At 28.5% G+C, this 13,452-nt stretch overlaps 1 long non-coding RNA gene across 3 annotated transcripts; it reads right to left on the bottom strand.

Moving 5' to 3' along the window:
• Window positions 1-5,195: 5,195 nt before the first annotated feature.
• Window positions 5,196-8,032, bottom strand: LOC104747313 (uncharacterized). Of its 3 annotated transcripts, none has more exons than XR_761126.3 (5): window positions 7,811-8,032; window positions 7,622-7,700; window positions 6,962-7,066; window positions 6,081-6,137; window positions 5,196-5,611 (listed from the first exon to the last, which is right to left on the bottom strand). It is a non-coding gene; the product is annotated as an uncharacterized LOC104747313 (long non-coding RNA). The 3 variants fall into 3 exon arrangements; XR_015581256.1 differs by having other exon boundaries at window positions 7,622-7,696; window positions 7,811-8,007; XR_015581255.1 differs by having other exon boundaries at window positions 7,622-7,721; window positions 7,811-7,955.
• Window positions 8,033-13,452: the final 5,420 nt, after the last annotated feature.

Genomic DNA, 13,452 nt, shown 5'->3' with positions numbered 1-13,452 from the left:
ACTAACTATTTGGATTACTTAACAAAATATTTCTTAGCTAAGTTGGTTATCTAATACTTAGCATAAGTATCTTGTCACAGGTTTGAATCCCCAAATAGGCAATTTTTGTATTTTTCTATTGTATGTAATTATGTATCATATAGTTAATGTATATTTATAAAATACCATACATAAACAATGCTTTAGGCCACTTTAACCCTAGGACCGGCCATGTATAAACCTTTTATCATTGATTAAGGAAGACAACACAATAATAAAGTCTTTTTCCCAAAACTATTCTCTAGTTTCTTCAATGTAAAAAACTATTCTCTAGTTTCTTCAATGTAACACCAAAATTCCGAATTTAATGAATTTACTTAATTTCCTGAAATTCTTAAAAACTGAATTTTTTTCTTACAAAAGACCGATATTTTGGTTCAACCGAAATACCAAAATTTCCACCTTAAACCGAGCCAAAATCTACCACTTTCGTCTATGTTTTCAGACGGCCCCACCTAGTTCACTATACAGTTCAAATTTATGATTTAAGGTCCACTAAAGATAAAATGGTAAGAATTTTTATCATTAATTTTAAGGTCCACTAAAGATGTCAGTCGAAGACTCTATAAGTGAATTGCACAGTCGAGAATTCTATCAGTGAAGTCAAATCCCTAAAAAAATTATCTGCTCGTGGCATAGAAGAAACCTGGAGGTTGATCAGTGACGATTCCTTGTAGAATAAACTCAACAATTCACCAACGAACCAATTCAAATTCAATCACCAAACATTCAATACAAATAAATCAATGCATTTTAATGTTCGTATAACACAAAATCAATCCAAATGCTAGCTCTAAAGATGGGACAAACCTAGCAAATATCTCATAGAAGCGACTAGAGAAAGATTACAAATCACAAAATATCTCGATAATAAAAATTAACCAATGAAAATAATTTGCACCACGGATGAAAATAATTTGCATCCTGATATGATGGCTTGGATTATAGTTTAGTAATTTGCTTTACGGATGAAAATGTAAAATATTAGCTTATTTTGCGACACCATACTATGGGGCTGTTCGTTTGTGTAGTTAGGTATAATATCTAGATGCTTTGAATTTTGCATCTAGATATTATATTTGCATGCAATTTTTTATTCGTTTATGGGTATGTAACAATATCTAAAAAATTTGCATAATTAAAAATAATTAAGAAGACGTTTCTTTAAGTAATCAAATCCTTTTATGAATTATATTTTCAACTAATTAATTGGTGAGAATTTTACGATTTAATCGTTCTGGCAGAAAATGGATATGAGCAAAGCTTATAATCAGGTTAAGTGGTCTTTTTTTAAAGAGGTTCTGACTCGGCTAGACTTTGATGGAAAATGGATTATGTGATGTGTCAGCTCAGTTTCTTATCAGTTACTTTTAAATGGTCGGCCCAAGGTTCGATTATTCCGGAACGGGGTCTCCGGCAAGGGGATTCTCTCTCTCCGTATTTGTTTATCTTTTGTACGGGGGTTTTGATTGTTGATATCAAAAAGGCGGAGAGAGAGGAAAAAATCAGGGGTATAAAGTTAGCTTGTAATTGTCCCCCTATTTTCTCATATATTATTTGTTGATGATAGTTTTTTCTTTTGTAAAGAAAAAGACTGAGTGTAAAAAAATTATGGATATCATTGGTAGTTATGGTAAGACCTCGGGACAAGAGGTCAATCTTGCGAAATCATCTATTTTGTTTGGAAAAAGGTACCAGTGAGAGCAGCTTAAAACCGTTATTGGTAATTCTATAGAAGGGGGTATGGGCTCCTACCTGGGCATCCTTGAATGTCTGGTGGGTTCACGAAATAAAGTTTTCAGTTATATTCATGATAGGGTGAATGATCGGGTGAATGGTTGGACGGCAAATTATTTTAAAAAAAAAGGTGGGAAGGAGGTTTAGATTAAGTATGTTGCTCTGGCTCTTCCAACCCATGTCGTGTCCTGTTTTAAACTACCATAAGATCTGGCATCTAAATTAACTAGCGTCATTTCAATCTTCTGGTGGAGCTCCAGTGATAAGGATTGGGGATTACATTGGGTGGCTTGAGAAGTTGTGTGAAGGAAAAAGTATTGGCGGTTTGGGGTTCAGAGATTTGGATAATTCAATGATGTGATGCTTGCAAAACAATATTAGCGATTAATTCAATTTCCGAGTTCCTTATTTGTTGGGTGTTGTAAGGTATATATTTTAGGAACAAATAATCTTTGTTCGCCAAAAAGCTACATTGACCGTCTTTTAGTTGGAACTGTATTTTCATGACTAAACATTTAGTAGAGTGTGGTGCAAGGTGGACGGTGGGATATGGTTATAATATTTGGTAAGGCGTGATCCTTGAATTCCTGATAAACACCCTCGCCTTGCGAATGGTAGGGGTAGGATATTATATCCAAATTTAATGGTTAATCACTTAATTGATCTGATCACTAGGGAGTGACACTTACGTATCCTTCAGGAGTTTATGGATGCCAAGGATATTCAGATTATCCAGAGTATGGCCATAAACAAGTCTTTTAAGCCAGATCGGTTGGTATGGCATTATACACGATCCGGAAAATTTTCGTTGAAATTAGGTTATGGGTTGGCAAGGGAGATGGTGGAAGAGGTTACATATGGCCCAACATGTACATCTTTAATATCTCATGCATGGAAGCTTCACGTTCCACCTAAAATGAAACATTTTTTTTGGTCAAATTGCATCTGGTACTCTTCCAATAATGGATCACTTAGCTCATAGAGGTGTTTAGTGTGACACTTGGTGTAAAAGATGTGAGTATGCGGTTGAGTCAATTAACCAAGTTCGCATCTAACTTGGGAGTTGTCTCTAATTCAGGTTTCACCAGAGGGTTATCCTTATGTGTCTGTATATTCGAATTTTAATTTCATCTATTGGAGGGGTCTACCACAAGCAAAAACCTAGAATGATCATCTTCAGTTACCTTGGATATTATGGTCGATCTGGAAGGATAGAAATAAAAAAGTTTTTCAAGACACACAGCTTGGGCCGGATGAAGTTATTAATCAGGGTATAAGTGAAAAAATATACATTCTCAGCCCGTGGATTTCTCGGGTACCTCTGGACCGTTGGATTCTTTGGTTCCTTCGGAAATTCAGTGTCAGGCATTCCATTGTCAGATAGATGGCTCCTGCAATAGATGACCTCAATTCAGGTTTGAGATGGTGGGGTTGTAATGGTGATGATTAGACTTTTCTGTTGGGAGCTAGATGTCTCAGACAAATTCCTTCCCCGCTTAATTTGGAATTCGAAGCTCTTCTTTGGGCCATGGAGAGTATCCTTGCAGCGGGAGTTGTTTGTCAATGCTTTGAGACGGATTCTGCAGAACTTGTTGCGATGATTCAAGCCTCTGGAGATTCGCTCGCATTTTATATTCTTCTAGACGATTTCCATTTGCTTTGGGCTTCTTTTCCTCTCTTCTCTCTATTCAAGATTTCACGCTCGTCGAATCTAAAGGCGGATTGTCGCACTCTGTCATCCAAATCATTACTTTCACTATCTTCTTTTCCGCTCATTTGGACCACCAATCTTTGGAGTTGTATTCTAATTAATGTTTGGTTGGAAAAAAAAAATTTGTGGTTTTGACATGAGAAACGAGATTTCACGGTTTTTGTTAGTTTGATTGAAAACTATTATTTTAGAACTTTTACTAAAATAAAATTAATTTAAAGTTATAGTTAAATGAGGATATTTTAGATTCTTGAAATTTGAAACGCACTTTTTGCATCCAAACTCTTGATTTAAACTCAACCAAAATATCCAATTGTTTTTTTGGATGAGTTTTATTTGCATCCAATTATTACATCTGGACGCATTTCTTAATTTGAAAGAAATGAACAAGAGTTGATAATTGCATCCTGATCAAGATATTACATCTAGAAGATGAAATGAACCATCCCTATAATTAAATTTCTTATAAAAACACTTGTTTGGTTGAATAGAAGAACATTACTAAACTGGGATCCCTTTGCTACTCTTTGTTTCATAAAGAATGACATTTTAGAGGTTTATTAGAATAGTACATGTGCTATAGCATGGATTGCATATCATTTTATACAAGAATTTTGTATATTTTATATTTTAAAATAAAATTTTAATATGTTGTATTAGTTTATATATGTCAAATTATTTCAATAATGTATGTTGTACAACATGACTTGAATGTCATTATGAGACATATTTTGTAAATTTGGTTTTTAAAAAGCGAGATGTTATATTATGAGTAATTTTATATATGTTATACTTTTTGTTTTATTGTACTTGGTTTCTTGAAATTCTTTCATATTATAATGACATATTATTGACCTATGCTGTAACAAATTAAATTAGAGTGTTTATAATTTTAACTTTTTGATCTATTAAATATTTATGATATTTTAAAAAATATCAGTTTAAACTATTTTAAAATATTTTAAATTAAATTATTTAAAAGTTTATTATAGTATATAAAATCATACAATTCAACAAAACAAAATATATGAAATTGGATTTAAATATTCAAATTTTGATCTGTTACTCAGTCAAAATTTTAGTTGAATAGATATTTTTTTAAGAATAATATTACTAAAGCTTGAATATTTATAGATTGAACAATTTATATTCATTTTTAAAAACTCAACTTATGGTATACCCAGAAATAAAGCTATTTTCTAATTGTAATATATAATATGGTAATTTATTTGTTTCACAAAAATAGAATCATATGTATTAAGATGAGAGGTGAATTCTAATGATAAGTAACAAATTAATATGGTAAGTTAGATATCAAAAGATTTTATTTGATGAATAATTTAATTCAATCGATCGATAATCAAGTCAAAAGATTTTAGTTAGATATCAATTGATAATCAAGTCAAAAGATTTTAGTTAGATATCAATCGATAATCAAGTCGACCCGTAAATGATGAGTATACAAATGATACATAACTTAAACCAGTCTAAATTATTTGTGTTTTAATTTTATAACCAACTAATGACCCATATATTTATTATATAGTCTAGAAAAAAATCATGTACTTCCGAAATAATAAGTAGAGATTTTTGTTTCACAAAAAGTATTATTTTACATTTCCAATGCATTTTTACATTATATTTCTTAATTTTGCTTTAATCTATAACTAAATTCATCTATTAATCACTTATTAAATAAGAGTATATATGTATATTTTAATATTTTTTAATTTGCATAAAATGTGTCAAAATGATATTTTTTGTGAAACAAATTGAGTATGTCTTTAAATGATCTCTCTGCTTATAGCACACATTAGTTTTGTTAAGAGTAAATAACTAACATGAAGTAAAACCCAAATTTCCCTCTATTTAAAACTAAAAAGAAAAACAACATCTATACTATTAATTAGGGAGCACACTTAGGGATAAAAAAAAAAACCAAAAACTAAACATGACATGTACTACCCTACGATTGAAAAACCAAAAAAGAAGAAAAAAAACTGAACGAGGACAAAGTGGTAAAAGTATAAAGCCAAGAGACACGGATCCTGAATCGTCAGGTATAACCTTATTCGGATCATGTTTAAGGAACAGTCGTTTCCAAACAGATTCTTCTACATATGCCTGTGAGAAAATTCACCAAATAATTAGGGAAACAAATATGTTTATTTACCATAATAAATACGATATCACGGGGAATTAGGAAACAAACATATTAACACTCTTTGACATTAAAACAAACAGTTTGCAAAATATTCGAGAAATTCCGTTTACAGCAACTAACCATAATTGAAATACAATCATAATTATATTAAAAACCCGAAACTTAATCCTTTCCACAACTAAACATCCTCTATAATAACATATCAAGTCAAAATCATTTTCAAAACTAACAAAATCTTACCATTGAAAAACATAAACTGAAAATCTTAAATTGATTACGTAGAATATTTGACTAATTGAAGATAATACACAAGAAGATTGTGTGATTTCTACTATTGCACCAAATCACCTCCATTTCTTCTATAAATACCAAACTAAACGTCATACACAACCAAACACATCAAACCTTGAATATATTTCATAAAATCACCTTAATAGTAGAGATGGCCGCCAATGATGGTATCACTCATGTCTCTGATATTAAGCCCTTCAAAACAACATGGAAGATCAGGGTCAATAAGTTTTTAATATCTTTCTCTATTATCAATTGAACTTTTCTTATTTAAACAGCTACTAACAATATACTATATTTCTGTAAGGGCACTCTCATTCATACAACTATCAAGAAGCAACAATTGAACAAGTTTCAGTTCAATCCTAGAAAACACGATGTTCTGTTTAGATGTTAAATCTTTTTCTTTTCCAGATTTTTTATCTGTTTAGATGTTCTGTTTAAAGGTGAATATTTTTATTTTTGATTATTTGTTTTGTTTTGCTTAATTCTATTTAAATAAGCTAAGAACTACAATGTCATAGCAGGAGAAGCCTGTAGAGTTGTCTTCTGAGCTAATTTAAGGTCAGAAGTTTAAACTTTTATATTTAGAGAGTATATATATCTAATGATGGTCTCAACTCTCTTAAGTATAGCATAGCAAGACATATAACATCTACAGTGGACATGATAACTATAAGGTTGCAGGTTTGGTTAAGCAAAATTCTTGCATTGTTTCATCAGTAGTCATTGTATACCATTTGCTTTATAATATGTTCTGTATAATTGCAGGTACACTAATCATGTTAAATAAATTTCTGAGTTTTTCTAAAACAGGTTGACCAGATATTTTAAGAAGGAAAATCTGAAGAATTAGACTATGAATTCTGAAAGTGTTCCAGAACCTCATTTTGTAGATTATTCTGACTATGTTTTTAGATTAAATAGTGTCTGCTATTTTGAGTATTGAGACACTGATATGTCAAATCAATACCAGTTATAAAGCAAATGAGAAGTTAAAGAGTATTAATAATACTAACCTCTATTTGAACATAATGGCATGAGCTTGCACATCCTTCTCTTTCTTTGCTTCATATTGTGATTTACACCAATAAATTTTTGTCACTGTTGACTTCATTGTTAATCTGTCAAAAAGATAATAAACATGTTGTAATACAGGTTGTTCTTTTCATCGTTTTAAAAACAGAAAGAAATTGTTTATCCTTTGGTTGCCTCGCATTTATATTATGTTCAGAACCTAGGATCGAAAATGCAAGAAACATTATCTCAATTGACTAATGCAAACTTTTCAGTCTTTATAGCTACAAAAGTTGAAATCTAAATGACTTATTTAAGACCTAGAACATGGGAATCGAAATCTATATATTAAGTATGAAGTAAAAGCATATGATGTTGTGTATTCATTCAATAATCGTAGAAAAGAAGTTGGTGATAATGACGAAGTCACGAATTAGATTCATTCAAGTAAAGCATATGATGTTGTGTATGCGAAATAGAATTAAGATGACGAAGTCACGAATTAGATTTCTATCAGGTGATCATAGTTACAATTTTGAGAATTCTTTACAGATTATTAAATATTTAAGAACCCACTTGGATCCAAAAAATTTTACAAACCTATTTCCGTAATCTAATTTACATCTTACAGAAAAATCAGAGAATATGAAAACTGTAGGAACCTGATCAACGATGGTGAGCTTGGCTTTGGACGTGGATCGTGAGCAATCGATCCGACTTTGCAAGAACCTGAAAATCTATCTATAGAAGAAGAATATACACCTGATAAGAATCCCAAAACTTGATCAAATAAAAAAAAAAGGTCAATAGCTTATCCTGGAATTGAATAACACATAAAGTGTTGTACTCACTAGATTCGGTAAGTTCTTGATGAAATTGAATGTTGTTTGATGGTTCTATTGGATTTGATGATGATGATGTGGTCGAGGAAGGTTAAAGAAATTCCCGACAAATATTAATCCTTTTTTTTTGTTACTGTTTTGGTCGGACAAAGGTGAAGTTTTGTTTCGGTGAGTTAAATTTGTTAGGCTTGGCCAGGGAATTTGGTAATTGGGCTTAACTTGGTTAAACATATATGTTATGTCGTAAGTGTGAAGGTAGAGTTAATTACTAATAGTAATGGATTGATACTAATTCCTAGATGGTTTAAATAGTACTAGGTGATACCCGTCCTACAGCACGGAATTATATATTTTGTTAGTTATTTTTTTTGTAATTTGTATTTTTGTAATATAGTTTTTTATTTTAATTTATTTTCTTTGTTTATATAGTATTTATTTGTATATTTGGGGTTATACAGTAAATTGGAAATCCTAATAGAGTAAGTAGTTTGTAAAATGTAGTTTTTCACAGAAACAGACACACCACAATAGTAGATAGTACGTAGTTTTGTAAGAGAATAGACACTCCGCAATATCGGATAGTAGTTTTGTAAGAGGATAGACACACCCTGCTTCCATGGCTTAATTTATAGTTTGATAAAAATACATGTTTTAACGGATTTAACTCAAAAAAAATTTATATTTTAAATTTTTAAGAATTAAAATATTAATATTACTTAAATATTTTATAGACTTTAAATATATTATAATATTTTAAACTTTCGACGGAGTTCAAATATTTATAATAATTTAAACATTGTATAAAAAATTTAAATATTTAATATCTTAAACTTTTTTTAAAAACGTAAATATATTATAATATGTTTACTTTTTAAAAGTTTAAATATTTTCAAATATATAACCAAATTAAACTGTTAAATTTGGATACCTGATAAATCAAGCTTCCTGCTCATTTGTACTCAAATCATTTTAGTCACATATTTATAGTGATTATGAACCATATTCCATAATATTTAGTCGATGTGGGATATACACCTTTTCTGTAAATTAGTTTACAACTTTACATATATATAATTTCTGCGTTTTTAATTCTTTCTATCTATACTACTCACAATTAATTACTAAAATTTTGTTAAGGAAATATTATAATATCGGAAATCAAGCAATTTAGTCAGATTTGGTAACTTGAATATTCGTTTTTAAAGATTTTAACTGAATCACTAAATATTCATTTTAAAAGATTATCTGTTAAGATCAATCTCGGTAATTAAGGAAATATCCGAATTTTTGGTAATTAAAATTTATGGTTTTCATTTAAATAACTTAAAGGAAAATGAAATCAGAGTGTTTGCCTATAACGAATAACTCTGTTTGGGATCTTAAATAACTAATCTTGAATGAAATAATATACTGGATCCGAAAAATATTATTCTGGAGTACAAACAGATCCGCGGATTTTTTTCTTTCTGTAGTCGGATATGTAAAGATCCGCGTCCCGACCCGGCAATTTTTTAAGTAATCGACCGAGGGTATTTTCATCATTTAATGAAATCAAAACTATATGTTAATTAGATTAAATTTTGTGATTCTCTAATCATTTTTAATGAAAAACCTACCAAAACCAAGTCATGGTCCATTTTTACTCTAGAGAGTACTTCTGCTTTAATAGTATAGATACTGTGTATCGTGTATATTATAAGTGATGTGGACTTTAAGGAGAGACGAAATTGTCTTTTCTATAAACAAGATTTTCCCTGCGGGTTTCGCAAGATGGATTCTCAACGGTAAAAAATATAGCAAAACCCTTACCTCATGTTAATTTTACTGGCTTGCTTATCAAGATGAATTTAGACAAATATAAGTATAAGTTATAAATGTTATACTAAAAAATTATATGTACAAATATTTTTTGACGAATAAAGGATAAGATGAGGATCCCGTTCCAAAATATTTATATATAGGTTTTTTTATATATATATATATATACATAGGTTAAAAACATGAAATAAATGAAACTGAAATCAAATCCAAATTTGATTTAACATTCTTAAACAAATCGATGGAAATATTTGGATTAGTTTACAATAATATACACATAACATCACTTAACTAAATTATATCTTAATTTTTTCTTATAAATATCACACATGCAGATTTGAGTAGAGGTTTAAGTGAAAAAAATTTAATTTTAAAATTATTTACGCAAACATAACTCCGCACATATGTGCAGGTCCGAACCTAGTTCTTGTTGTGTTTCATTCTTTTTTTTTTGAAACATCATTTCTTATTTTCCGTAAACTATTTAAATTTTAATTAATTGAAGAAAATCTTTTAATTAACGATGAAAAAAAACTTGTTATTGCCCCCAAGTAAAAGGTTATAGTTTCAAATTAAGGTAAGTTATTTTTTGTTCTCTGTTCACATTTAATCAACAGACAGGGAAAAAAAACTCTTGGGTATTTATATGGTTCATGGTCTCATTAGAGATTGTAATTACACTATAATTATTGCCCTCATGACTTTTTGTTATAACAATCCCCTTTTATTAAGTACACAAAATAGTTTTGTAGACTTTATATTTTTAATAAATGGTTACAAATAAGTTATAGATAGATTATAGATTAATCCATATATTAATATTAATAGTTACACCTAAATATTATGGATATTCCAAATTGATAATTGGTATATTAATGGTAACAAATTAAATCATGGATATTCCAAACTGTATTTTTGGAAGATTTTAGTCCTCTACCACGTTGTTTCCAAAAATCTTTAAACACAATATTACAAATTTATTTTCCACAGATTTTATCGATAATCCACAACGTTAACCAAAGATAGATTACGAAATTGATAGATTGATTGGTTACAAGTTAAATAGTGGGTTACAAGATAGATTACGAAATAAAATTTAACCAGTATTATAGCACATATACTTATCTAGAATCATTAACAATATAAAACTTACAAAATATTTGTTTTTTTTTCAAGTCTTCATATTTAGCATATGATTTTATTGCATAATGTTTTATCCAAAAAAAACTTTAAAAATAATAACATAAATTATTTCAACCCGTGCTCTAGCACGGATCTTAATCTAGTCTATACTATTAAAGCAGAAGTACTTACTAGACTCAAATTGGACCATGACTTTGTTTTGGTACGTTTTTCATTAAAAATGATTAGAGAATCACTTAATTTAATAAAATTAACCTATAGTTTCAATTTATCTATATGACCATTATACTTCTTGCTCGACCACTTAATTACGACCGGGTCGGGACGTGAATCCTCTTTAACCCGGAAATAGAAGAAATAAAACTCGCGGATTTGTTTGTACTCCAGGTTTATAATATTCGGATCTTGTATGTTGTTTTGGTTCAAAAATAATTATTTATGTCGCCAAACAGATGTATAATCCCTATAAATAAGGAAACTGGTATCCGAGTATTTAATGGCTTCAGTAATATCAAATATTAACTATTACCATACTTAATCCCTATAATTATTACGAATATTAATAATAATGAGAAATCTTTAATAGTTATGGATTGTGACTTTGTTGTTTACAAAACAATCAATAAATTAAATATGAAAATGTATATATATGTAAACTTATTTGATTTGATTTTATATTGTGAGATGATATTTACAGAAACAACAAATCAACTTAATACAATTAAATAAAAACAAATCATCATTTAGTTTATATTTTTTAATATTTCCTTAACAAAATTATAGTAATTAATTATGATTAGTATAGATGGAAGAATAAAAAATGCAGAAATTATATATATGTAAAGTTGTAAACTAATTTACAGAAAACAAGAATATAACTTATAAGTTATAACTACTATATTATAACTAGGTGATACCCGTGCTACAGCACGGGATTATATATTTTGTTAGTTATTTTTTTCTGTAATTTGTATTTTTGTAATATAGTTTTTTATTTTGATTTATTTTCTTTGTTTATATAGTGTTTATTTATATATTTGGGGTTATACAGTAAATTGGAAATCCTAATAGAGTAAGTAGTTTGTAAAAAGTAGTTTTTCATGGAAACAAACACAGCACAATAGTAGATAGTACGTAGTTTTGTAAGAGAATAGACACTCCGCAATATTGGATAGTAGTTTTGTAAGAGGATAGACTCATTCTGCTTCCATGGTTTAATTTATAGCTTGAAAAAATTACATATTTTAACGGATTTAACTCAAAAAAATTTTATATTTTAAATTTTTCAGAATTAAAATATTAATATTACTTAAATATTTTATAGACTTTAAATATATTATAATATTTTAAACTTTCGACGGAGTTCAAATATTTATAATAATTTAAACATTCTATAAAAATTTAAATATTTATAATATCTTAAACTTCTTAAAAAACGTATATATATTATAATATGTTTACTTTTTAAAAGTTTAAATATTCTCAAATATAGAACCAAATTAAACTGTTAAATTTGGATACCTGATAAATCAAGTTTCCTGCTCATTTGTAATCAAAACATTTTAGTCACATATTTATAGTGATTATGAACCATATTCCAAAATATTTAGTCGATGTGGGATATACAGTACACCTTTTTTGTAAATTAGTTTACAACTTTACATATATATAATTTCTACGTTTTTAATTCTTTCTATCTATACTACTCACAATTAATTACTATAATTTTGTTAAGGAAATATTATAATATCCGAAATCAAGCAATTTAGTCAGATTTGGTAACTTGAATATTCGTTTTTAAAGATTTAACTGAATCACTAAATATTCCTTTTAAAAGATTATCTGTTAAGATAAATCTCGGTAATTAAGGAAATATCCAAATTTTTGGTAATTAAAATTTACGGTTTCCATTTAAATACCTTAAAGGAAAATGAAATCAGAGTGTTTGCCTATAACGAATAACTCTGTTTGGGATCTTAAATAACTAATCTTGAATGAAATAATATACTGGATCCGAAAAATATTATTCTGGAGTACAAACAGATTTGCGGGTTTTTTTCCTTCTGTAGTCGGATATGTAAGGATCCGCGTCCCGACCCGGCAATTTTTTGAGTGATCGACCGAGGGTATTTTCGTCATTTAAAGAAATTGAAACTATAGGTTAATTAGATTAAATTTTGTGATTCTCTAATCATTTTTAATGAAAAACCTACCAAAACTAAGTCATGGTCCATTTTTACTCTAGAGAGTACTTCTGCTTTAATAGTATAGATGTGTACTGTATATCCCACATTGACTAAATATTTTGGAATATGGTTCATAATCACTATAAATATATGACTAATATGTTTTGAGTACAAATGAGCAGGAAGCTTGATTTATCAGGTATCCAAATTTAACAGTTTAATTTGGTTCTATATTTGAGCATATTTAAACTTTTAAAAAGTAAACATATTATAATATATTTACGTTTTTTAAAAAAAGTTTAAGAGATTATAAATGTTTAAATTTTTATAGAATGTTTAAATTATTATAAATATTTGAACTCCATCGAAATTATAATATATTTAAGTCTATAAAATATTTAAGTAATATTAATATTTTTACTCTTAAAAATTTTTAAATATAAAAAAGTTTGAGTTAAACCTGTTAAAACAGGTATTTTTATCAAACTATAAATTAAATTGGTT

The sequence above is a fragment of the Camelina sativa genome, chromosome 15 (assembly GCF_030686135.1).
Source record: "Camelina sativa cultivar CO46 ecotype springtype chromosome 15, ASM3068613v1".
NCBI lineage: Eukaryota > Viridiplantae > Streptophyta > Magnoliopsida > Brassicales > Brassicaceae > Camelina > Camelina sativa.
The sequence above is the reverse complement of the archived record's forward strand: the minus strand, read 5'-3'. Positions and strand labels throughout refer to the sequence as shown.